Raw genomic sequence first — 24319 nt, 5'->3', positions numbered from 1 at the left:
GATGACTAGAGTGCCAGTGACCCCTGTCTTGCCCCCTTCCCATTCCCATCCTTGCGCAGCCATTGCAGGAGTGTCTGTGCAGGGCAGCCTATTTCTCTGGCAATGCAAGGAGCTTGCTTTGCTGGTGATCTTTGATGGAATAGGTTAGCAAGGCCAAGTCAGAAGCTGGAAGGAGGCCTGCTGAAGCTCCAGGTACAAGAGCCCTGACTGCCTTGGGGCCCAGGTGACTGCACAGCACAGAGCTGGGGAGAGGACCCATCTCTCCTCTTCTGAATGGAATCTGGTGCTCTCCTGAACCTGAGGCTGAGCTAAGGGGATGTCAGCACAGGGCACAGGGGAGCTGGGCCAGGGTTGAAGGAGCATGGGATTTACACAGGGAATTTTTTGTTTCCCTAGACCTTGAAGTTCATGAAATCTTGTTTGTTTTGGCTCACAACTCAGAACCCAGAATCCAATATGGTATCTGGCAAATGGTAGATATTCAGGAAAAGCTTGATGAATGAATAAATGCATGGACATTATACCTGTGGGAGTGGGGGTTGGAGGGGCTTTGTAGGGGCACAAAGTCCTGTGCAATGTGACTTAGTTTATATTCATTCACTTGACAAATATTACTGAGTGATTAATACGGGCCTGGAACTGTTACTGTGTTGGGGATACAGTAGTAAACAAAATAGACAAACATCCTGGCCCTCATGAAACTTATAGTGTCTTGAAAAGAATCTGCAGGTGGCAACACTATCCTTATACTTGACCTCTTGGCCTGGGTTAGGTGTTCCCTCTGGGCTCCCACAGTCCCTCACTTTCTTCCACCATGACACTGATCACATTGGGATATAACTGTCTGTCAGCAGATTCCCCTAGACTGTGAGCTCCTTGGGGACAAGGCCATGTTCAGTTAACCCTGGGGCCCTAGCGCCAGCAAAGGATCTGGGGTCAGTACCTTAAGCTGAATGAATGATGAATAAATATCAAACATGGTCCATCTTCTTCCACAGGGGTCCACAGACCCCAGCTGGAGGAACCTCAGCTCTTCTGGGAATAGAAGCCCTTTGTTCTTACCCTTTTTATGGAAGGCTTACCCACCTTCTAGTTGAAATGAAAATTGGTGGCTCCCTCCCTCCCCCTTCCCCATCATCCATACATAACTCAGAAAAAAAAGGAAAAAAAGGAAGGAAGGAACAAGGGGAAAGAAAAAAGAAAGGAAGAAAGAAAGAAAGGACGGAAGGAAGAAAGAAGGAAGAGAGGGAGGAAGGATCTCTCCTGCTCTCTGGACAAAGCAAAGTTATGAAACTCCTAGGGGTCAGGCACTGAGTTTTCCGTGAATTAACTCATTTCACCCTATAGGGAGATAATTTTAGCCACATCTTACAAGTGAGGACTTGGAGGTCCCGTAAGGAGAAATGATTTTCCCAATGTCATAGCCTCTAAGTGACTGAGCTGGGTTATGAACCCAGGTCTGGCCTCCTCATATCTGTACATTTTGTATGACACCAGAGTTCTTCACACTGATTTGAAGTATGAGCCATCCCAGGAGGCAGGGAAAGAACTAAGAGTGCAAGAAGGATTAAGAACAGAAAAGGCACAGATTCAAAGACAATGGATGTTAACACCAGTTTTCCATAGCTGCTGTTAGAGATGACAGATTAAGTGAAACTGAGAAACATTTCCCAAAATAGGTTCCTCTGAATCTATTTGGGGGACTTAAGATATTTGCTAATTACTTGATTATGTGGGTTTCCAGTTTAATTGGTGTATTAGTTTCCTCCCTGCTGTCTTAGCAAATTGCTACAGACTGGGTGGCTTAAAACAACAGAAACTTAGGGCTTCCCTGGTGGCGCAGTGGTTGAGCGTCCGCCTGCCGATGCAGCGACCACGGGTTTGTGCCCCGGTCTGGGAAGATCCCACATGCCGGGGAGCGGCTGGGCCCGTGAGCCATGGCCGCTGAGCGTGCGCGTCTGGAGCCTGTGCTCCACAACGGGAGAGGCCACAACAGTGAGAGGCCCAAGTACTGCAAAAAAAAACAACAGAAATTTATTCTCTTACAGTTGTGGAGGCCAGAAGTCTGAAATCAAGGTGTTGGCAGCGCTGGTTCCATCTGGAGGCTCTGAAGGAGAATCCCTCCATGCCTTTCTCCTAGCCTCTGGTGGCTGCCAGCAAGCCTCGGTGTGCCTTGCTTGGGGCCACATGCCTAATCTCTGCCTCTGTCCTCACATAGCCTTCCCCTTGGTGTTTCTGTGTTTCAGATCTCTCCTTTCTCTTATAAAGACATCACGCATTGGGTTTAGGGTCCACCTAAATCCAGAACTGATTTCATCCTGCCTTCTTAACTGCCAAGACCTTCCTACCAAATGAGGCCACATTCACAAGTCTGCAGGTATGGGGGTTAGGACTTGGACATATCTTTTTTGGGAGATGCAATTCACGACTCAATGCACTATAATTGGTATGCTTTTTGGGGGGTTAAGTTTATCAACATGAGCAGCTTTATGTAAAAGATTCTCCTAAGTGTAAACTTTCCTCCAAATTCTCTTCTAACCTTTATCACTAACAACCCTCACCTTGGTCAGCTCTTCATAGCTTGTAAAGCATCTGGTGCCTTAATTAACTATTTTATCTACCCTGGGAGTTCTGCAAGGTCAGCCATTTTCCAGATATGGAAATAGGTGCAGGAGGGGAGGGAATGTGAGGACACCCAATCCTGGCTGAAGCGGCATTTGAACCCAGGATGTCAAGGCTCTTTCTTCACTGCTGCTGCTGCGCTGGAGCTTTGGTAGCTGTAATCAGTTTTTGCCGATTCATTTGTAATTTACTTGTGCCCTAAATTTTATTTAATGTGCTCTTTCCCATTGTCAGTAATTTTTTTCAGCTTTATCGAGATATTTCCCTTGTCATTTTAATTGATTATCTATAGCGTCTATATACGTCATGTTAATTGATTGATTCATTCATTAATTCAACCACCATTTACAGAAGCCTTACCCTGTGAGAAGCTTCAGGCTGAACTGAGCTCTATGCCACAGAGATGAATGGGACCACCTTGGTCCTTGTCCTTGAGGGCAGTAAATTGACAATGAACATCCAGTGTGAGCTGGCTGTGGGAGCTGAGTGGGCTCCTAACCTAACTGGGGGGTCAGAAGAGGCTTCCTGATGTCTGAATTAGGTCTTAAAGGATAGGCAGAATGCAATGTTATTCCTTTACTATTGGCTATTAGAATTAAATATTAGGATGGGCATTTGACATTCATCTACTGAATGTCAGGAGTGTGCTATTAGTTTTCTAGCACTCTTCCAAGCTGGCATAACAGGTTTATATATCAGCCTTCATCACAAATGGCAGAAACATCCATTTGCCCAATGTTGGGTCATTTACAAAACATTTTCACACTCCTGGTCTCATTTGCTGTCACAAAAAGCTCTTTGAGAATGCTTTGTTTTTTTTTTTTTTTTTGAGAATGCTTTGTTTATATCCACATATTCCTCTTGCTTTGTATCCTAGTCAAACTCAAAAATTTTAATTTTCCAACAAGATGAAGTGCAGGGACTTCCCAGGCGGTCCAGGGGTTAAGACTGCACTCCCAATGCAAGGGGCACACATTTGATCCCTAGTTGGGGAACTAAGATCCCAAATGCCATGTGGCTCAGCCAGAAAACAAACAACAGGATGAAGTGCAAAAGTTTTAAAATTAAATCAGATAATTTTGGAAATTATAATCATTCAAATTGCACTGAGAATTAAACCAGGGCCTGGTTTCTGTTCCTAACATGGCCAATATCTCCTTCTCTGGGTCTTAATTTCCTCTACTATAAAATGGCCATGTGAAGGAAATTTAGGCTGTAGGATTAAATGAGATAATGGATCTTAGACCACAGCACAGCCCCTGGCTCATTAAAGATTGGTTCTCCTAACATGGTCTCTAACATCCATTTTCCTGCAATTCTGAGGCATTCTTAAAGTAATACTCCAGCCCACACTTGTGTGCCAAGGCTCCTTCCTAAAGAGGTGCTTTGAGAGAGAGAGCTCAAAGCTGGCTCATTAACATAGCTGGGACAAAACCATTTCACAGTCTGAGTCAATCAGATAGTAACAGGCAAAGGATAATGTTTTGACACTGTCATTTTGTCCCTGAGTTTGTTTTTGTTGGGTTGCAGAAAAAAAATTGGACGGGTAGAAATAACACAAAATAAAACTGACAGTGGCTAAAACTACACGTGGTAAAAATTTCTTATGGATGGAAAAGCAAACTGAATGATCCCATCTTTGTTGGTAACATTGAACATTGCAAAGTTGACCCCTGGGAAAATTCCACTTGGTAGAAATAATCAACACAAAATAAAACTGCCAATGGCTCAAATTGCTTCCAAGAAAAGGTGGACTTTGTGGAAATAATGACTAGAAATTTCATGACAGCTGAAGCAATAATCAGTAAAAATCGATAAAGATAAAAGATAACAGATGAATCAAATCTTATAAAACTGATAGAGAAAAGGATATATCTTATGAAATTTCAATTTAGAAAAAAGTCTAGGAAAGTCAGAAATTGTTTAACTGTGCTATATAGAAAATTTATCAAGAAATTAAATTGGCTTAATAGAGCAAATTCCTTAAATACTTTAATAAATTCATTAATAATAATATAATTCTGAGTAAAAAGTTTACATGCCAAGGATTAGATGCAGGGATTTGGAGAGAGAGTTCTCAAATTAGATGAAGGGTTGGATTGTAAGTGGCAACTTACAGTCTTCAAAGCACTTTCATACCCACTGTTTTATTGGACTCTCCTAATAACGTTATGAGGTGACACGCCAGGAATCATCCTTTCATTTTACAGACGTATACATGAGGTTCAGAAAAAAAAAAAATTAAGGGACTTACTAAAGGTCACCCAGCATGCTCACGGCAAGGTCTAATTTAGGATCTGATTACCAGATTCCTAGTCTGGTAAGCTTCCTCATACCTATTCCCGTAGCTCAGATATGCTTTCCTCGCTGGACAGATCCGTCCCTTTTAATTTTGATTGCCCATCTCCCACTGTCTGCCAGTTGGAGAAGTGGAGAAGAGGAGAAGGAATGAAGTGGGTTTAGAAGATGGGATGGTCAGTGCAACACTCAGAGAGGGGAAGGGACTTAGCCCACATTTCATAGGCACATTTCTTATTATTCTCAGAGAAGGAAGCAGAGGATATAGGAATTTTGGGGGGGAGGGGACCTGGAATTTTAAGGCTGGGAGAATAGGATGAAAAATGAGGTAGTTTGAAAAAGACAGTGCCTGACGTATTTGGGGAAAATGAGTCATAAGGCATAGGAGTGTAATTAGATTTAGGTGGGGTGAGGCTGCTGAAGAGATTGCAGCAGGACTATGGACTAAATTAACCTTTGATTCAGGCAACCTGGGCTTTCTCTGATAGGCCTGTGCTTCTCCAGCGGGCTGGCTAGTGGAGCTCGAATGTTCTGGTGTTTTCTTGCAGAACGGTGAGGAATAATTACACGAAATCTAAAATACTGTAATTGAATACTGGATTTATGTTAAGTCACAGATCATCTGATACTATATTCCATATTCTAGAAGAGCCGGACACAGAAGGAAACAATTTTTTTTTTTCCACGTGCCATGTGGGATTTTAGTTCCCCCACCAGGGATGGAACCCGTGCCTTGTGCAGTGGAAGTGCGGCGTCTTAACCACTGGACCTCCAGGGAAGTCCCAGAAGGAAACAATTTTTAAGTGTAAGACTTATTTCTTCAGTCTATAGACAATGCTTTGTTTAAATATTGCTTTGTAGACCCTTTACAATAACTTTATTTCTCCCTCTTCATTCCTCTTCCCCACAGTGATCTCTGGCTCACAGATTAGAAACCATCGCTAGAAGAATTCAGACACAAGGAAAATCAGTATGCCTAAAATATATGCTCTAGGGAAGGTAGGACTTTGGCTTTAGTTTCAAGAATGAGTAGGAGAAAAGGAGGAAATGGGTGTGGAAAGACCAGAAAAAGGAAAAATTTGAGAAGAGACAATGAAAATTGAGAAAATCCTCCCTACTAACCTAATGTTCTCTTGTGAATTGTAAGTGACCACCATTATTTGTTTTACTTATTTATTTTTATTTATTTATTTATTTGCGGTACGCGGGCCTCTCACCGTCGCAGCCCCTCCCGCTGCGGAGCACAGGCTCCGGACGCGCAGGCTCAGCGGCCATGGCTCACGGGCCCAGCCGCTCCGCGGCATGTGGGATCTTCCCGGACCAGGGCACGAACCTGTGTCCCCTGCATTGGCAGGCGAACTTGCAACCACTGACCCACCAGGGAAGCCCTACTTATTTATTTTTAAAATATTTGGCTGCACTGGGTCTTAGCTGTGGCACGTGGGATCTTCGTTGCTGAGCACAGGACTTTTAGTTGCAGCATGCAGGATCTTTTAGTTTCGCCATGCGGGCTCCAGTTCCCTGACCAGGGATTGAACCCAGGCCCCCTGCATTGGGAGCTTGGAGTCTTGGCCACTGGACCACCCGGGAAGTCCCCACCATTATTTGTTTTAATTAGTGGAAATGTTGAGCTCCCAGAAAAACCAGACAGACCTCGTTTTGGAGCACCACTGAGGGCAATAGAAAGCCATGAAAAGCTTTTAGGTAGCGAAGACAGGTTGTTGTTGGATCTGAAAATTATATTTTTTGAAAATAGTTTTATAGCTTAAAAAGTTATGTGCTCTTTTTAAACAATTCAGGCAATATGAAAATGAAAATTACTTGAAATCTGACACTCTTTACTCCAAGATAATCACAGATGTTATTTTGGGGAACCTCTTTCCTGAAATCTTTCTATGCTTATAGAACATTGTCTCAAGCTTCATATAAATTAGATCATTCTAAACTTGCTATTCTCTTATCAATTTTTTTCTCTCGAGAATAAATTGTGAATAGCTTTTGATGTCAAGAAAAAGATCCATATCATTATTTTAAACAGCTGCTTAGTAATGCATTGTTTGTATATATAATTTAACCAGCTCCTGTTGAAGGACATTTACGTTTACCTCACTGTAATCAACAATCTCAGATAACAGCCTTGTCCATTCATCTTTTCCAAATTGTTTGATTATCTTTCTAAGGTAAATTCTTAAAAGTAGCGGAGCTGGGTCAAGAAGTACGCTCTTTTTATATTTGGGTTCAAGCTGCCAAATCGTCTACAGTTTTGCAGGGAGAGCAGAAGGAGGCTGCTGCATTAGCTCTGGTGCGAGACAGTGGCAACGGGTATTGCGAAGAAAGTACAGACTTCCAAGTGATCTAGCCAATGTAGGCCTGTTCTCGGTGGGTTGACATATTTCCTTCCTTTTTTCCTCTCTTTCACTTCTTTTTCTTAACATGGAGGAAGAACTGAGAACTGCATCTCCCAGCATTTCGCAAGGACCACACTCCCTGGGAACTGTAGTACCGGGTCTGAGAAGGGTCCGGAAGGAGGGCGAGAGTCTGTGGGCATGCTGGGAAATGTAGTCCAGCGGGAGGTGGTGGCGGGGCTCCGTGTGGGGAGGTGTGCGCGCGCGTAAAGAAGGCGGAGACGCCGCTAAAAGCGTCCCTTGGGGGATGGGGCCGCTGTGGTGCCTAACTTGCCTCCAATGTGGTCTTTGAGTCTACAAAAGCCACCCACGGATGGTTGGCTTTATTCCACTGTCCGAGACCAAGGAGGGACTAGTCCGTCCGCATCGGGCGCGCGCCGGGAGGCGCCGGCTGCGCGCGGACCGGAGTGGGGCATGCCGGGAGTTGTGGTCCCGGCTGGCTGAGGTTGTGGGACGTGTCGCGGCGCTGCGCTGGCTCCTCCTTCCCAGCCCTTCTCAGCGGTCCCCCGCCCCTTCCCTCAGCCTCCTCCTCCCTAGCCCGCAGCCCAGCGTCCCCTCCCCCCACCGGTCGGGCTCCTCGGCGGCTACTGCAGAGGATTCAGAGCCGAGTCGCTGAGAAGGAGGAGGCTCCCAGTCCCTGCGCGCCATCCGCCACCTTACTGGACACGGGCGAGGGAGCGAGAGCGTCGCCTCTGTAGCCTTCAGAGAAGACAAGGGCATCGCCGCTTCAGCTGCCGCCGCCGCCGCCGTTTTCGCCTGCAGCAGCTCGCCGGTGAGGAGATCACCCCCCCACCCTACCCCGGTCCGCTCTCCCTGAGCCTGGGCCGGTGGTACTGGGGAGAATGAGAGTGGGGACTGCGGAGCCCCTTCGCGGGTTGGGGGAAGGGGGTTGAGGTCGCGATGGAACGGCGGGCTGGCTGGGGAGACTTGTCCAGGCGCGGGCTGGGGGTGGGGTGAGGGTGGGACACAAGCAGGTTGGGGGGGGAGAGACAAGGGAAGGGGACTTTTAATGGGAACGATCTGGGACAGGAGCGTGGGGTTGTAGGGTTGGGGTGGAATTTGGATGGTTTTGGGCGAAATGGATGTTGAGACTGGAGTGGGATGGCTTTTAATGGGGGAGGGGACTGACTGAGGGTGGTGGATTTGGGGTTGGCCTGGAGCAATTGACAGCTTGGGATCTGGGCCGGGTTGCGGGGTAAGGGGTTGATTGTAATAGAGAGTGCGACTGCAGAGTTGGATAGGACCCTGGGGGGTGACTAATTCAGGAGGGTGGAATTTGGGGTGGACCTAGGGCAGGCTGATAGAGGTGGTAGGAGCCGGGGGTGAGGAGGGGCTTGGCATGGGCTGAGACCTGAGCTTGAAGTGGGCGCTTGCCATCTGGGGGTGGTGGAATTTGTTGAGATTTTATGGAATAGCGTGGGTTAGGAGAGCTGAGGAGGTAGAATTCGGGGTTTTCCTGGGGAGTGCTTATGGAGGTTGGAATAGGAGCTGGTGGGGGGTGGGACTTTGAATGAGGGGAGTGTGAGGGTGAGCTGGCAGGAGGGGGTAAAGTAGAAGTTAGGCCCAAAATGGGCGAACAAGGATTGGAATTGGGCGGGGAGGGGAAGGGGGGGAGCACAGTGGGATGGGATTTAGAGTGATCTTAGAACCACTGGTGGCTTCCTGGGTACAGGGTGAAGGCAGAGGGCACGGAAGATGCTTCTGGGCTGGACTTACTGAAAGAATAGTGGCAGGTGGTGAGCAAGGTTGGGGGATGGTATCTTGAAGAAAATGTCCCTTGGCCAAGGTGGCAGAGGGAGTTTTGGAGCAAGAATGTCTGAGATGAACTGGTAGGACTGGAGAGGTGGTTGCTGATAGTGAGGTAGCAGATGTGGCTAATTAAGGAGTGGGAAACCTGGGGTTGTTGGTATGGAGGGGGCAGGGAGGATGGAGAGGGGCAGTGAGCAGTGCTGGGAAGAGGTGGATTGGATGATTCTGGAGAAGGATTGAGATGGCCTCCAAGAGACACAAGAGGGTTGGGGGTTGGACTTAAATGGACAGCTTTGGAGGCTGTGGTTGGGGAGAGAGAAGGTACATAAAAGACTTTTCTAGAGGACTTCTTAAGCTGTTAGTTTTTGTTTGTTTCACTTGTATTAGTATCATATTTGGAAGTAAACCAACACAAAGGGTAAAGTTGAGAGGGGCTTCAGTTAAGGTAGAATTGAGGAGGGGAAAGTATCTTCTTTTTTTTTTTTGAGGAGGGAAAAGTATTTTCTGTTATTCATGTATTATAAAAAGAAAGTTGGAGAAAACCCCACTCCAGTAACTAAAGATGAAGAAGATGAAACTGGAATGTGATAGATGTCTTTCTATTTGACGTCTCTGCCTTCTTTCCTCTCTCCTCCAGGTGCATTTAAAAATTAGTCCTGGAATTTGGTATTAAATAGATTTGATGAGCTTGAGGTGGTTAAGGGAGCATTCCTTGCTTGAGAACTGATGAATGAGACTGAAAAATACAAGGCTGAATTTATTTCCCAGTCAGGCAACGTGCATGTATTCAGAAAGAGCTTAGGCCTTTTTTTTTCGCCTCCTCTTAAAATTGATTGCTTGAAGACTCCATTTATTGGTGTCCTGGTTTGCAAGGCAATTAGGCCCATCATTGTATTGCAGGCTAATAATCCAGAGATGAATCTTGGTACCACCGTTTTATGTAAACAGAGAGAAGACAGAAAATATGGAAATGTCATAAATATTCATTGGTGAGATAGTTTGGTATTTTCATTTGATTCTCTTTTGACATTACCTGATAAGATTTAAAATAATTGGACTATATTTCTGTAGATTGAATTTTCTTCTAAAGGAATTCAGGTGGTTAGAATTCTGTCAGATGTGGATAAAAACATAAAGAATCATTTTTATTTTATTTTATTTAGGAGATGTAAGCGTATTCCATTAACTACAAAAACAATACTTCCATCTATTCATCAGAAATTTTATTTAAAGCTTAATGATATGCTCATTCTCATGGCAGAAGAGTGATGCTGGAAAGTAGAGAAGGGTGTTAATGGAGGAAACATCTTTAGAAAAATAGTTTTCTGGACTTAATTGCATTAACTGTGATATGTTAAACCTGAAATGGCTGTTGATTAGAGCTTAGATTGGGGAAAAATGGGGAGGGATGTAAGGCACCAACGGGATCAAAATAATTCTTTTTTTGTTCAAGCTTCAGCGTTCAGCTTGTAAACAAATCATTTTCCTTGGCCTTCACAATTGAACACATGAAAATACCGAATATTAAGAATCTTTTTCTTTTTTTTTTTTTTTTTTTTCCGGTACGCGGGCCTCTCACTGTTGTGGCCTCTCCCGTTACGGAGCACAGGCTCTGGACACGCAAGCCCAGCGGCCATGGCTCACGGGCCCAGCCGCTCCGCGGCATGTGGGATCTTCCCGGACCGGGGCACGAACGCGTGTTCCCCGCATCGGCAGGCGGACTCTCAACCACTGCGCCACCAGGGAAGCCCCAAGAATCTTTTTTTTTTTTTTAATTGTAGCTCCAAAATGGGCAGAATGATTGAAGGTTGGACTTATCCTTGGAATTGAAAGTGTTTTGTTATGAGGAAGCTTTCTGTATTGCAATAAAAATCAGGTTTGAGCAGTTACCCATAATTTGATGAGAGAGTAATCTAACTAATGCAAGCATTTCTCCTCATAACTTTACTCTGGGGTCCAGACGTTGCTTTTGTGGATCTGCAGGCTTGATCTAGAGGTGGGATATTTATATGAAAGCCCTAGCTTTTGAGAGCTCAAAATGGAAAGTAATCGCTTGGGAGAATTGTCTTGGTGGATTTTCTTTTTCCCCCTCACAGCTGTGTTCACCTGTGCAGTAGAAATGTATATAAAGTGTTTTAGTAACTTCACCTCGTTTGATTCTTCCAGTATTCTGGTGAGAAGGGGAGAGCAGTGGAGGTATTGGTAGACAGGTACCTTGGTAGAATGAATAGCTTGTTAATTTAGAGGTTGAGAGTCCTGAGTTCAAATCCCCTTTCTACCACTTGATAACCTAGTGATTTTAGTAGTCATTAAAAACCTTTCATACTTAGTGGTAATGGTTGCATAACATTGTGAATGTACTTACTTCCACTAAATTGTACAATTAAATACAGTTAAAAATTGTTAAAAAGTGAACAAAAAACAGTTGTCAAGGAGCTTTCAGTGTCATGGGAGAGATAGATGATTTAAATGTCGTGAGAAAAGTGAGGCAAAACTAACGTAGTGGTCAAGAGTGTGGGTTCTGAAGTTTGTCCACCATTTACTACTACCTATGTGACCTTGGGCACAGTGGTCTCATCTGTAAAATGGGCATAAGAGAACTAATCTCATAGGGTTGTTTTGAGGATTAAACAAAAGAATCCATGGTAAGCATTTAATACAATGTGTTACATTGTACACATTAAAAATATTAGATGTTATTATTATTAGATAGAAGAGACTAGAATGTGAATAGCCTTGTGTGTCCTACCGTTGAGTTCTTAGTATTATGATCTATTATTTAGTAAGGAGGTATTACTTTGTATTATTATCTCACAGTTTGTCTCCATATTAGTATGTTGGCACTATAGTCTAGGAACTTAAAAAAATATATATTTATTTATTTGGTTCCGCCGGGTCTTTGTTGCAGCTCGCAACTAAGCCCATGAGCCTTTATTGAGGCATGCGAACTCTTAGTTGTGGCATGCATGTGGGATCTAGTTCCCTGACCAGGGATCAACCCAGGCCCCCTGCATTGGGAACGCAGAGTCTTAACCACTGTGCCACCAGGGAAGTCCCTAGTCTAGGAACTTTAAACAGTAAAGTACTAAACATATATTAGTTGTTAGTTTCCTCATCTATAAAATAAGAAGAAAAACTGCTGAGAGGTAAAATGACTTGCTTAAGATTACACAGTGAGTGGAAGAGTTTGGGTTACAGCCCTGAAATTCTGATTCTTCAACCCTGTTTATATCTTCTTTTTAAATTGTGAGATAAACCGTATGTATAAAAGTGCATATAATATAAATCTTTAATTTAAAGAATGATAGCAAATTGAAGGCCTATGTTTTTGCTACCCAGTTTAACAAAAAGGAGATTTTTAGTACCTTTAAAGCTTCTTGTGATTCCCTGCCTGATTGAATCTCTGTCCTTCTCCCTCAGAAGTAACCACTTTCCTGAATTTTGTGTGAATCATTCCCTTGCTTTTAAAAATAGTTTTACCAAACAAGTATGTATCCTAAACAATATATTTTGTACCTTTATAACTTTATATAAATAGAATCATAGTGTTAAGTATTTTTCTGTGACTTGCTTTTTTCTTATTTATTATCCTTATTTTTAATTTTAAAAGAGCTTTATTTCTTCCACCATTAATTAAAATAACATGCTCATAGCAGAAATTGAAAATTACAGAAAAAGTAAAAGAAGCAATATTATTGTCTATAGGCCATTACTCAGCGACACTTATTTGTATGTATATTATATATACACATATAAAAATATATTCTTTAGTATATGTCTGTAAGTATGCGTGTACATACATATATGGGTAGTCTAGATGGCAAGAGGAAGCCAGTTTGCATTTATGGATGATCAGATTATCCAGATGTGGATCAATCATACTTGGAAATAGGAATGGGAGAGGGTAGTAGCAGCCTTTGTGAGCTGTGAAAGAACAGCATCTTAAGAATTTTTTCTTATTGGCGGATTTTTTATTTACTAGATACTGATTCTTTTAATACCAGCTTAGAGCTTCATGTCATGTTTTGGCAAGTCACGTAACTCTTCTGATCAGAATTTCTGTGCATGTTTCTTTTTGCAGAAAGGCAGCCTGGTACATTGGTCCTCACCTGATTGTACAGGAGGGTCTGTCCTCTGATGTACAGAGTGGACCATGAATAGGAAGTCATTAGTTATACATATCAGAAGCTTAGCAACCTAAACCCCAAGAATTTTTTGTCTAAGAGATGTGAAATCCAAATGCATTAATAATCTGTTAGAGTTTCAGTTTACTCTCCTGTAAAGTGGGGCTCAAATGAGGTAATAAATGTGAAAATACTCTTTAAACTGTAAAGCACTATATAAATGTTAGTTGGGGGTTGTTTTTTTTTTTTTTCCCTCTCTAGTTTACAAAAATGAAATCAGGGCACCCCACACAGAGGTGAAAAGCTTGTCATATTTGGTTTATTGCCTTTCCAAAGGGTTCTTCTCCCAGTGGAGGAGGAATACGTGAAGATCAGTTCACAGTTTCTCCCTTAAAACTTGAAGATTGTTGGATATAGTGGGACAGAGAGGGTGCTAGAGGACTTTCTCCTAGTGAATTTATGGGACCTGGTTCTACATTAACTGTGCTGGCTTGCTCAAAATGAAACAATTGATGCTTTTTGATGTGGAGAATGCAGTATACAACGTTTGCTCTTCACTATCCTGACAAATACAGTCATTTCCCTCTTAGTTTTCTACCTGTAACTTATTACAAGGTAGAGTAGTACAGTGAGATGGATTATTTATGCATAAGTGAAAGAGAGATAATACTCAGTTATTGGGTTGTTAATGGATTATATGAGATAAGAAGGACAAAGAACCCGGAACACTGAATGGTACATACGTAGTTGATGCTTAATATGGTAAATACTACTGTTGTTATTTTTATTTTACTTATGAATTGTTTACAGCTAACTTTTCCTCCAGGCTATTCTTTTATTATTCAGTGTTTTCCTGCTGCTATATCTCCCCTTACTCATTTTACATTTGGAATATAAATTTATTTTAAAATGATCATAAGTAAAGCAAAACAAAGAATGTAAATCCTCAATGCATTCCAAGACCAAGGAGCTAGTAGTCGGTGTGTGACAGATATGTTTAAGACATCTGTTCAACAAGTATCTATTGAGTGGTTATTAGATGACAGTCAGGGAGTGCTGGGAGTATGGGATACAAAAATTAAAATTCCCTACTCTTAAGGAGCTTATAGTTAATCTAGTGTGGAGACAGACATGTCACACATAACTGTAGCATAATGGAATAATTGCTATGGTGGGGACCTGGGCAAGGGCCATGGGGAGGATGGAGGTTGACATGGCCTGACCTGCCTGAGACAGCAAGGAAGAGAGAGATGCTTGGGGGAGTTAATGCTTGAGCTGAGACCTGAAGGATATGTGGATGTACTGGGGAAGTAGAGGTTACGAATGTTTCATGACGTCAACAGCACAATCTTCCTTGATTTTTCCCTCCCAGTGTTCTTGTAGGCCTTACTTTGTACCTTTTTTTAAGGGCTTTCTAGCATATATGCCTACTGTAAAACCAAATAAACCAGGGCTTAACCGCTGGTGGCGCAGTGGTTAAGAATCCACCTGCCAATGCAGGGGACACGGGTTCGAGTCCTGGTCTGGGAAGATCCCACATGTTGTGGAGCAGCTAAGCCTGTGCGCCACAACTACTGAGCCTGTGCTCTAGAGCCCGCGAGCCACAACTACTGAGCCGTGTGCCACAACTACTGAAGCCCGCACGCCTAGAGCCCGTGCTCTGCAACAAAGAGAAGCCACTGTGATGAGAAGCCCGTGCACCACAACAAAAGAAAGCAACTAGAGAAAGCCCACGCATAGCAACAAAGACCCAAAGCAGCCAAAAATAAATAAAATAAATGAATTAAAAAGAAAAAAATAAGGGGAGAGATTCTCCCGTCCCTTTTAAAAAAAGACATGCTGTACTATTATGCCCTTATTCTTTCCATATGTTGTGCCTTCCACCTGGAAAGCCCTCCCCCTACTGAGTTCCTTAATCTTTACTTTGTCCATTAGATGAGCTGTACTAGTGAATGTATTTCATGGTTGTTCTTTCCAGTCTGTTGTTTAGCAGGAAGAGATTTGATATTTAAGAAGAGATCTTTATTGTTTCTGCTTTCTCAGTAAATGTTGATATTCCTTAGTGTTGGCTCTTTGACTCACTGGACTTTTTAAGTTTCTTTCTTTGAGTAGTGTTGCCCACTCTTTTGGCTTTAACTGCTGCTGTATGGTGATGACTCTCAAAATCCCTATCTCCAGCTCAGACCTCTTTCCTGAGCTCTAGACTTGTATATCTCACTGTCTACTGGCAACCTGCATACATCCATTTTGATGGTCCTTAAATTCAGTAGGTCCAGAACAACTCATTTTCCCCATCTCCTTCTTCTGGCCTCTCCCCTTTTGTATCTCCCTCAAAAGCTAAAGTCATCTCTTCCTGTAGTTTTGTCCTAACTTAAAGGCACTGCTGTTCATCCAGTCATTCAAGATATGAATCTGTGCTATTAGTCTTTTCTTCTCCCTTATCTCTGTAGCCAAAAATAAATCCTTCTAAATATTTCTGAAACTTATCTCCCCTTTCCTACGGTTATCCCCTTAGTTCAGGCCCTAATCTTACCTGGACAAGGGCAGTAGCCTCCTAACTAGTTTGTATATCACCCATGTAGTAAACCTGTCTTCCACCCAGCAGCCGGAACATCTACCCAGTGGTGTATATGTCCACATCACTCCCTTGCTTAAATCCCTTCATTGGCTCTACAGTCTTAAGCTCCTTAGCATGACATATTAGGCCTTCTATGACCTGTCGTTATGTACTCCTTCTGCCTGATCTCCCATCACTGGTAATACTGAGTAACATGTAGTTTCTACAGATATTTTACAGTTTCACACCTTTGCTCGTGCTGTTTCTCCTTTTATTCATCCCTCTGGGTTAAGTGCATCTCCCCTAAGGAACCTTACAGAATCCTTAAGGTTGTCATAAGTGCCCCCATTTTGTTCACAGGGAGTATCCAGTGTGTGCCTCTGTCATAATATTGATATTGCCCTGTTTTAGGAAAATTGACTGTTTCTGTCTGCTCCTTCACTTAACTGTAAGTTTCTTGGGGGCAGGGGCTGTGTTCTAGTCATCTTATACAGTCCTAGGTCCTGGAGGGTGCCTTGCAGGTAGTGAATGATTAATTTTTGAAGTGAACATAGTAAGGAGAGATGACAAAGTATGTCATGTTCTAACAAGGAGTAAGGTGATAGGTGTTTTTCCAGATGTAGGTTTTTATTTATTTAGAATGGAATTTAGAATTTAATTGGATTGATAAAGGCTTTGATGATGATGGTGTATAGCACAAGGTTCAAAAGTAGAAGACAGCAAGATGGTGTGCTCAGGGGTTGGCAAATGCTTTCTGTAGAAAAATATTTTAGGCTTTGTGGGTCACATACAGTCTCTATTATTTTTTTCTCCTTCTCTTTCCCCTCCCCATCTTCTCCCTTCTTCCCCCCTCCTATGTTTTATTCTTAGCTCACAAGCCATACAGAAACAGGCCATGGGTGTGCCATAGCTTGACAATCCCTGGTACGTTTTCAGAAATCAGACTTAAAGTTGTAGACTCCCCACCCCCAACCCCACCACCGCGAGGCTTGTGGGGTTCCCCGAACCGAGCCCCCTGCAGTGGAAGCACGGCATCTTAACCACTGAACTGCCAGGGAAGTCCCTTAAAGTTGTAGCCTAGTGAAGAGCAAAGAGACTAAAGCAAGTTCATTTTTCTTGTTTTATTTATTATAAAATTAATTCCTTAGGAAATTATGCATATCTTTAGTACTGAAAATAATTGTACAGAATCTTTTTTGTCAAACTGCTGTTTATCTAAAAGTTTATTTTGTTAAATAGGCCATCGATTTTTTAAAAAAAAATTTATTTATTTGCTTGTGCTGGGTCGTAGTTGCAGCAGGCAGGCTCCTCAGTTGCGGCTCGTTGAGTCCTCTGTTGTGGCATGCATGTGGGATCTAGTTCCTTGACTAGGGATCGAACCCGGGCCCCCTGCATTGGGAGCGTGGAGTCTTAACCACTGCACCACCAGGGAAGTCCCTAGGCCATCGATTTCTGTATAAAGATGCTATGAAAACATCTTGGTTTATAAAGCTCCAATACAGCTCCCCCACCTTCTTCCTTTTAGGCAGGTGTCTGGGTACTTTCAGAATATGCCTATTTTTATGATATTATAGATTGTGCTTTCTCTTAGATACAGACATTTTGAAGGAACCCTGGGCTGATATATTTTTCACAGTAAGCTTCAATCCCTGGCTGACTAGAGATTATAATCTCGATTTGGCTTCTGATCATGTCCTTCAGGCTTGATAGTTTCTGCTGATGCTCATATTTTCTAGCTTCTGTTTTATAGCCTTATATACATATCCTAGTTCTCTTTTCTTTTTTTTTATTTTAAGTATTGTGTTTTTGTTTTAGTTTTTTTTGGCTGCACCACGAGGTTTGTGGGATCTCAGCTCCCTGACCAGGGGTTGAACCCAGACCATGGGAGTGAAAGCCCAGAATCCTAACCACTAGGCCATGAGGGAACTCCCTATCTTAGTTTTCTAATGTGTTGTCCTCTCTCTTTTATTTTGAGTTGGTAGCAGAAATCCCTGTCTGTAAATATAGTTACACTATTTATACTTCTGCAAATATAATTATACTGTTTTATTTGATCTACAGTGTATAGGTTGGTCATGTAGCATTATTTTCATTTTAAGGATGAAGAAATCAAGAGTCAAGAGGGTAATTTATTTTTGGCCTTAGGAGTAGTAGGAGATGAAGGTGGAAAGACAGAAAGGACTTAATATTTGAATATCTGTGGTAGGCAATATGCTGGCTGCTTTCTTTCCCTTATATAATTTAATCCTCACATTTACCCTGTTTAGAGTATTGTGCCCATTTTACAGAAGAGGAAGCTGAAGCAACTGAGGCCTATAGGGATTAAGTAGCTTGCTTGCATTTGGTTACATAGTAAAAGAAGAGAAGCTTGTATTAAAAACCTGATCTGCCTTGCTCCAAAGTCCTTGTTCTTTTTACTGTGTTGTATATAAAAGTTCCCTGGTTTTAAATTCTTAGATCAGTATTTTTCAACCTACTTAGGTGAGCAGTAGCTTGGCTACACATTAGAATCACCATAAAATCTGTCTTAAAAAAAAAAAATGCCCTACTTCTACCCTGACCAGTGTTAACAAAATTTCTTCACGTGAGCCTAAAGCAGGTGTGTGTATGGGTGTATTTTTTTTTTAGAAAATATAGATTAAAAAGAAATTGTATTGAGGTATATATACAAGAAAAAGTGCACAAAAAGTGTAACCAGCACTCAGATCAAGAAAGGGAACGTTGGGAATTCCCTGGCAGTCCAGTGGTTGGGACTCGATGCTTTCACTGCTGTGGCCCGGATTCAGTCCCTGGTTGGGTAACGAATATGCTGACTTCCAATACCATAGATTATTTTTGCCTACTTATGAACTTTTATAAGGTATGACTGGCTTTTGCACTCAGCTTTGTTTGTGAGGTTCATTTATGTTCTTGTATGTAGCAATAGTTTATCCTTCTCATTGCTATATAGCAATAGTTCTCAAAAATTTTGGTGTCTTCACTCTTCCTATTAAAGACCCCAAAGAGCTTTTGTTTGTGGGTTGTGTGTACCAGTATTTACTGTGTTAAAAATTAAAATTGTGCATTTAAAAATAATACTTATTAAATGTTAGCATATTTTAATGAAAATAACTATATTCCACAAAATAGAAGAATAATGTTTAAAATTTTTCCAAATCTCTTCACTGTCTGACTGGATACATATCTGCTTCTACATTCAGTCTGCTGCAACTGGTTGTTTTGTTGGTGGTATATTAAAAAAATCCAGTCCCACATATATGTGGCTAGAAAAGGGAGGAATTTTTTTTTTTAAATAAATAAATCTATTTATCTATTTATTTATTTATTTATGGCTGTGTTGGGTCTTCGTTACTGTGCGCAGGCTTTCTCTAGTTGCGGCGAGCAGAGGTTACTCTTCGTTGCTCTTCTCATTGCGGTGGCTTCTCTGCTGCAGAGCACTGGCTTTAGGCACGCAGGCTTTAGTATTTGTGGCACGAGGGCTCTAGAGCGCAGGCTCAGTAGTTGTGGCACACGAGCTTAGTTGCTCCGCAGCATGTGGGATCTTCCCGGATCAGGGCTCGAACCCGTGTCCCTTACATTGGCAGGCGGATTCTTAACCACTGTGCCACCAGGGAAGCCCTGACAGGCGGATTCTTAACCACTTCGCCACCAGGAAAGTCCCAGGAGGAATGTTTTAATTGACTTCTTTTTTTTTGGCTGCACCGAGAGGCTTGTGGGATCCTAGTTCCCCTACCAGGGATTGAACCCAGGTCCCCGGCAGTGGAAGCGCAGAGTCCTAACCACTGGGCTGCCAGGGAATTCCCTTGATTGACTTTTTAGATAACTATGGATATTCTTTTTTTATATACTACACCAAAACTTGTCAGTTGGTAGTTTCTTTAGAGGTCCATTATTTTGTGGAATCTGAAACCATATCAGTGAGTCTTTCATACTCTGTTACACTAAAGTCCATTGGTCTGTTTTGTACATTGAATGGATTTTCTACTCATGCATAATTTTGTGTCATCATGCTTTGGTCATTTTGAAAACATTGGTTCATTGAGTTACGCAGATCTTCTAAAATGTTGACATATTTTATTATACAGTATCAAAAAATCACATTTGTTAATATCTCTACCCATTTCATCAGACAAGTCTTCTCTAGTTTTTGCTTGAAAGCCCAAATTGTATCATTGGCAACAAATACTGACAGTTGTTTTCCTTGAAGTGACAGTCTCACATTGTTCATTTTTGAAAGAATGTCTGCCAAACATCCAAGTCTGAATAATCAGTTTGTCTGGCAGTTGTTCTTTCAAGTAAAAATGGTGTTTCATGAAAAAAAGCAGGTAGTTCAGCTTGCAACTTAATTGCACAAGTGCCTAAGTGCTTTTCCTTGAGATAACTCTTGTACTTTGCTATGCAGAAAGATGTGTAGTTAAGGACTGAGACTTTTGTGGCTTCAGCAAGACCTCAGAATAGTTCTTTTTTTTTTTCTGGCATGGCTATGTAGAATGCAATGACACTATTACAGTTTGATGTCACTGCCTTAATTCAATACAATATGATATAGTTTTATTTATTAGTATAATTATGTTTCCAGGCTTTACTGATTGCTTATTGAAGGAATAGGTGGATTTGTTAAACCTTTACTAAAAATACTGCTTTGAAAGCTAGCATGAATGCAGTTGGTCTTTCACTTAGTAGAACTTTAGAGTTGAGCAGTTTTACAGCTTTGTCAGGATGTTAGAAAATCATTGGGCTTGGGACTTCCCTGGTGGTCCAGTGGTTAAGACTTCGCCTTCCAGTGCAGGGTGTGCGGTTTCGATCCCTGGTTGGGGAACTAAGATCCCACATGCCTTGTGGCCAAAAAACCAAAACATAAAACAGAAGCAGTGTTGTAACAAATTCAATAAAGACTTTAAAAATGGTCCACATCAAAAAAAAAAAAAGAAAAACATTGGGTTTGATGCTTATTCTTTACCACTTGTGCACGTGTGCGTGCACACGCGCGCGCGTGTGTGTGTGTGTTTTAATATTTATTTATTTATTTTGGCTGTGCCGGGTCTTAGTTGCAGCATGTGGGATCCTTTGTTGTGGCGTGAGGGATCTTTAGTTGCGGCATGCATGCAGGATCTAGTGCCCCTACCAGGGATCGAATCCGGGCCCCCTGCCTTGGGAGCGTGGAGTCTTACCCACTGGACCACCAGGGAAGTCCCACCACTTGTGTGGAAAGAAAGGCATGAAGTAATCTTTAGAGAACTGTGCATAGCTATGTATAAAAGCGATTCTGTGTCTTCCTACCCTTAACCTGGAGCATTTGCCGCAGAAAAAGAAAAAGATGCAGATGAAGCCACAGCCAAGTGATCTTGTTGTGTAATGACTTTGGTTTTTCACTATGATTGGGCAGAGGGAGATGGAGGAGGTTGGCTAAATAAGTCATAATAATGAGCATTGTTTTACCTTTCAGCCAACACCCCTATACAGCCTGGATCCTTAGTTCTGGGGGGAGGAGAATTAACATTCATTGTGTGCCTGCATTGTGCTAGGCCCTTTATGTGTGGTAACTTATTTATACTCACAATTAGACTGTAGGGTGGCCATAATTATTTTATTTTACACATGAGAAAGCTTAGGCTCAGAGATGTAGCGCCTATTCAGGCCCACCAGCCAGTAAGTGACTAGGGTGGGATTTATTCTCAGACTTTGCTACCTCCATAGCCTATGAATGGTCTTTCCTATATTCTGTGCTATCTTCCAAGGACAGTGTGTCACTGATTATTTCTGTATCCTTGATACCTGGAACCTAGTAGGGTTTAGTACTTTTTTTTTTTTTTTTTTTCGGTACGCGGGCCTCTCACTGTTGTGGCCTCTCCCGTTGTGGAGCACAGGCTCCAGACGCGCAGGCTCAGTGGCCATGGCTCACGGGCCCAGCTGCTCCGTGGCATGTGGGATCTTCCCGGACTGGGGCACAAACCCGTGTCCCCTGCATCGGCAGGCGGACTCTCAACCACTGCGCCACCAGGGAAGCCTGGTTTAGTACATTTTTGTTGAATAATTGAGTTGGTGCTAAATGAGTGAACCAGTTTTTACAGAGTAGGATACAACCTAACACCCCTGGGCTACTGTGTAGATTGGTGCATGGTAGGGTCTGGTCACCATTCGTTGTTGTGGGGAAAGGGTCAATCTTCTTAATGATAGACTCTTTGAAACTATTTAAATAATTTGGATATTTAGGAATTGAAGAGATCTAATAGGATGAATTTTCCTTAGATTGTCAATAATCTCTTCAGAAATAGGTAATATATCTATGCTGCCCTTGTTTTCCCCCATACTAGCTGTGAGACGTTGGGCAAGTTACTTTACTTTACTGTACCTCATTTTTTTAATCTTTAAAAAGGGAAGGACAGCAATAATAGTACATAATTCCTAGGTAGTTGTGAGGATTGAATGAGACAATTCATATAAAGAACTTAGCACAGTGCTTGGCATATATTACTATCAATGAATGGGAGCTGTTATTCATATTATCCTTCTAGAATGAAGCATGGATTTAATGTGACTTTTAGCATGTGAAGAAGGAACAGTATTTTGGCTTTTAAAGCATTTTTATTAGAGAAATAAAGCACTGAATTTATTGGGTTTTTTTTTTTTTTGAATTTGTTTTCTGAGTGTACTTTACTTGGTCTTCCTGGCAGGGAAGGTCTATAATTTTGGCTGTTTGCCTGGGTTTGTTGGTGAACCAATGCAGGTATAGTATGGCTTTTGGCTCTCCATCAACTTTTTAAACTTTTTAGTCTAGTTGAAACAGTTTGAATTGTTCTGGAGAGTTCACTGATGTTGATAGTTCTTTCTAGATGAAAAATGTCAGTGAATGTGAGAAATGCCCCTTTCTAAATTTTTTTTCTAACTATACCACTCATTACTGAGGGGATCAAATATTTCTCCATAGTACTCTGCCCCAGAACCAAAGGAGGAGGGTGTTTGAATTTTTCTGCATTTATTTTTGTTGGTGGTAATTTTATCCATACTTTTGAGGTTTATGGCTTTGACAGAACTTTTTTTTTTTTTTTTGAAGTATAGTTGACAGTACATTTTGATCAGGCTGTGGAGTTACGGAGGAGAAAACCAACTATCCATTCTAAATGAGCATATCTGAAAGCCTGCCTGCCCTTCAGTCAAGTGTCAGTGTAGGTACACTGTCTCCTAGATGGGGTTCCCTAGTATGTTTTTTTTTTCTTTTTTCGGTACGTGGGCCTCTCACTGTTGTGGCCTCTCCCGTTGCTGAGCACAGGCTCCAGACGCGCAGGCTCAGCAGCCATGGCTCACGGGCCCAGCCGCTCCGCGGCATGTGGGATCCCCCCAGACCGGGGCACGAACCCGTGTCCCCTGCATCGGCAGGTGGGCTCTCAACCACTGCGCCACCAGGGAAGCCCCCCTAGTATGGTTTTTAGTAAGAGAGTTAGCTCAGTGTTCTCTCCCTAACTCTCTCCAGTGTCATTCATTGTTCGCCTCTCCTCCCAGCTTACATGTTTTACCTTTAGTACTAATGATGTGTATATTGTTTGGTGTTTGCAGTTCTCCAGACTTGCCAAGCTTCTTGCTTTAATGTCTTTGCACATGCTCTTCTCTGGGCCTGGACATCTCCTTTTAACTTTTAACTTGTCTAACTCCTACTCAGCCTTTAAGACTCAGCCTAGGAGTTAACCTTTTCCAGAAAGCTTTCCTTGACTTTTCTGGGTTGGGATTGGGTGCCCTGTCTCTGGGTTGCCCTATCTCTGGGTTGTAATTATCCATTTATTATTTATTGGTCTCCTCTACTTGCAGTGAGCAGGGATTGCATCTAATCATCCTTTTATTCTCAAGAGCTCATTTTTGGACCTTACACGGAATAGGCACCAGTAAGGTCTTGTTGAGTGAATCCATAGTTTCAGCCTGGTCTGTTAGCACTGTAACTTCCCAACCATGTTGTTCTAGGCTGAGTTTTAGTAGAATGACTTTTCTTTTGTGGCCATTGCACCTTCCCCTGCCTCCCCTTGTGTTGTGTCCACTATACTTCAGCTCACACTCATCCTCTATTCTTTGCCCATAGCTGGGTCAGTGGAATGGTATACACACTAGACATGTATATCTTCATAAAGAACTTGATTTGTGACAGATCCTGGAATCTCACTTGGAATGAATGAAGTCACATTGGTAAATGGAGAAGTTGGGACCTTATGATTGCTTTTCTAACTCTTAGCTCTTTTCTCCGCTTCCAAGTTTCCTCTTTATTAATTTTTTTGTCAATTTTAACTTTTAGGTAACATAAAATGAATGCTACAAAACCAAACCACGAGTACTCTGCTTATGCATTTTATTTTTTTGAGCCTAAGTATAGGATTTGACCTCTCTGTTACGGTGGTGGGATGACTGAGACTTTAAGAAATGTAGGGTTTTTAAGGCTTATTAAGCCCTTCATAGTTCCTGACACGTGATTTAAATTATGGCTTCCAAAAAAAATTTTATTGATTAGAGTCTTAGTAGCAGGCAAAAATAATCATTTATGCTTGCATTCATTTAGTTAACATGGATATCAGGTACTTTGC

At 42.2% G+C, this 24319-nt stretch overlaps 1 protein-coding gene and 1 long non-coding RNA gene across 5 annotated transcripts in view; one reads left to right on the top strand and one right to left on the bottom strand.

The window, feature by feature from the left end:
- LOC125965287 (uncharacterized) overlaps positions 1–24319 on the bottom strand; it is a 78366-nt gene that overhangs the window by 42341 nt on the left and 11706 nt on the right. The gene's annotated exons all lie outside the window — the stretch shown is intronic.
- Positions 7497–24319, top strand: part of FAM168A (family with sequence similarity 168 member A) — a 200866-nt gene continuing 184043 nt past the window's right edge. For 2 of the 4 annotated variants that reach the window (XR_007478999.1, XM_012536741.3), the window contains exon 1: positions 7499–8097. The gene's annotated coding sequence lies outside the window, so the exon portion shown is untranslated. Of the gene's footprint in view, positions 8098–24319 lie in introns of all 4 variants that reach the window. The other 2 variants (XM_033405675.2, XM_004279769.3) reach the window with 2 other exon arrangements.

The sequence above is a fragment of the Orcinus orca genome, chromosome 8 (assembly GCF_937001465.1).
Source record: "Orcinus orca chromosome 8, mOrcOrc1.1, whole genome shotgun sequence".
Lineage (NCBI taxonomy): Eukaryota > Metazoa > Chordata > Mammalia > Artiodactyla > Delphinidae > Orcinus > Orcinus orca.
The sequence above is the reverse complement of the archived record's forward strand: the minus strand, read 5'-3'. Positions and strand labels throughout refer to the sequence as shown.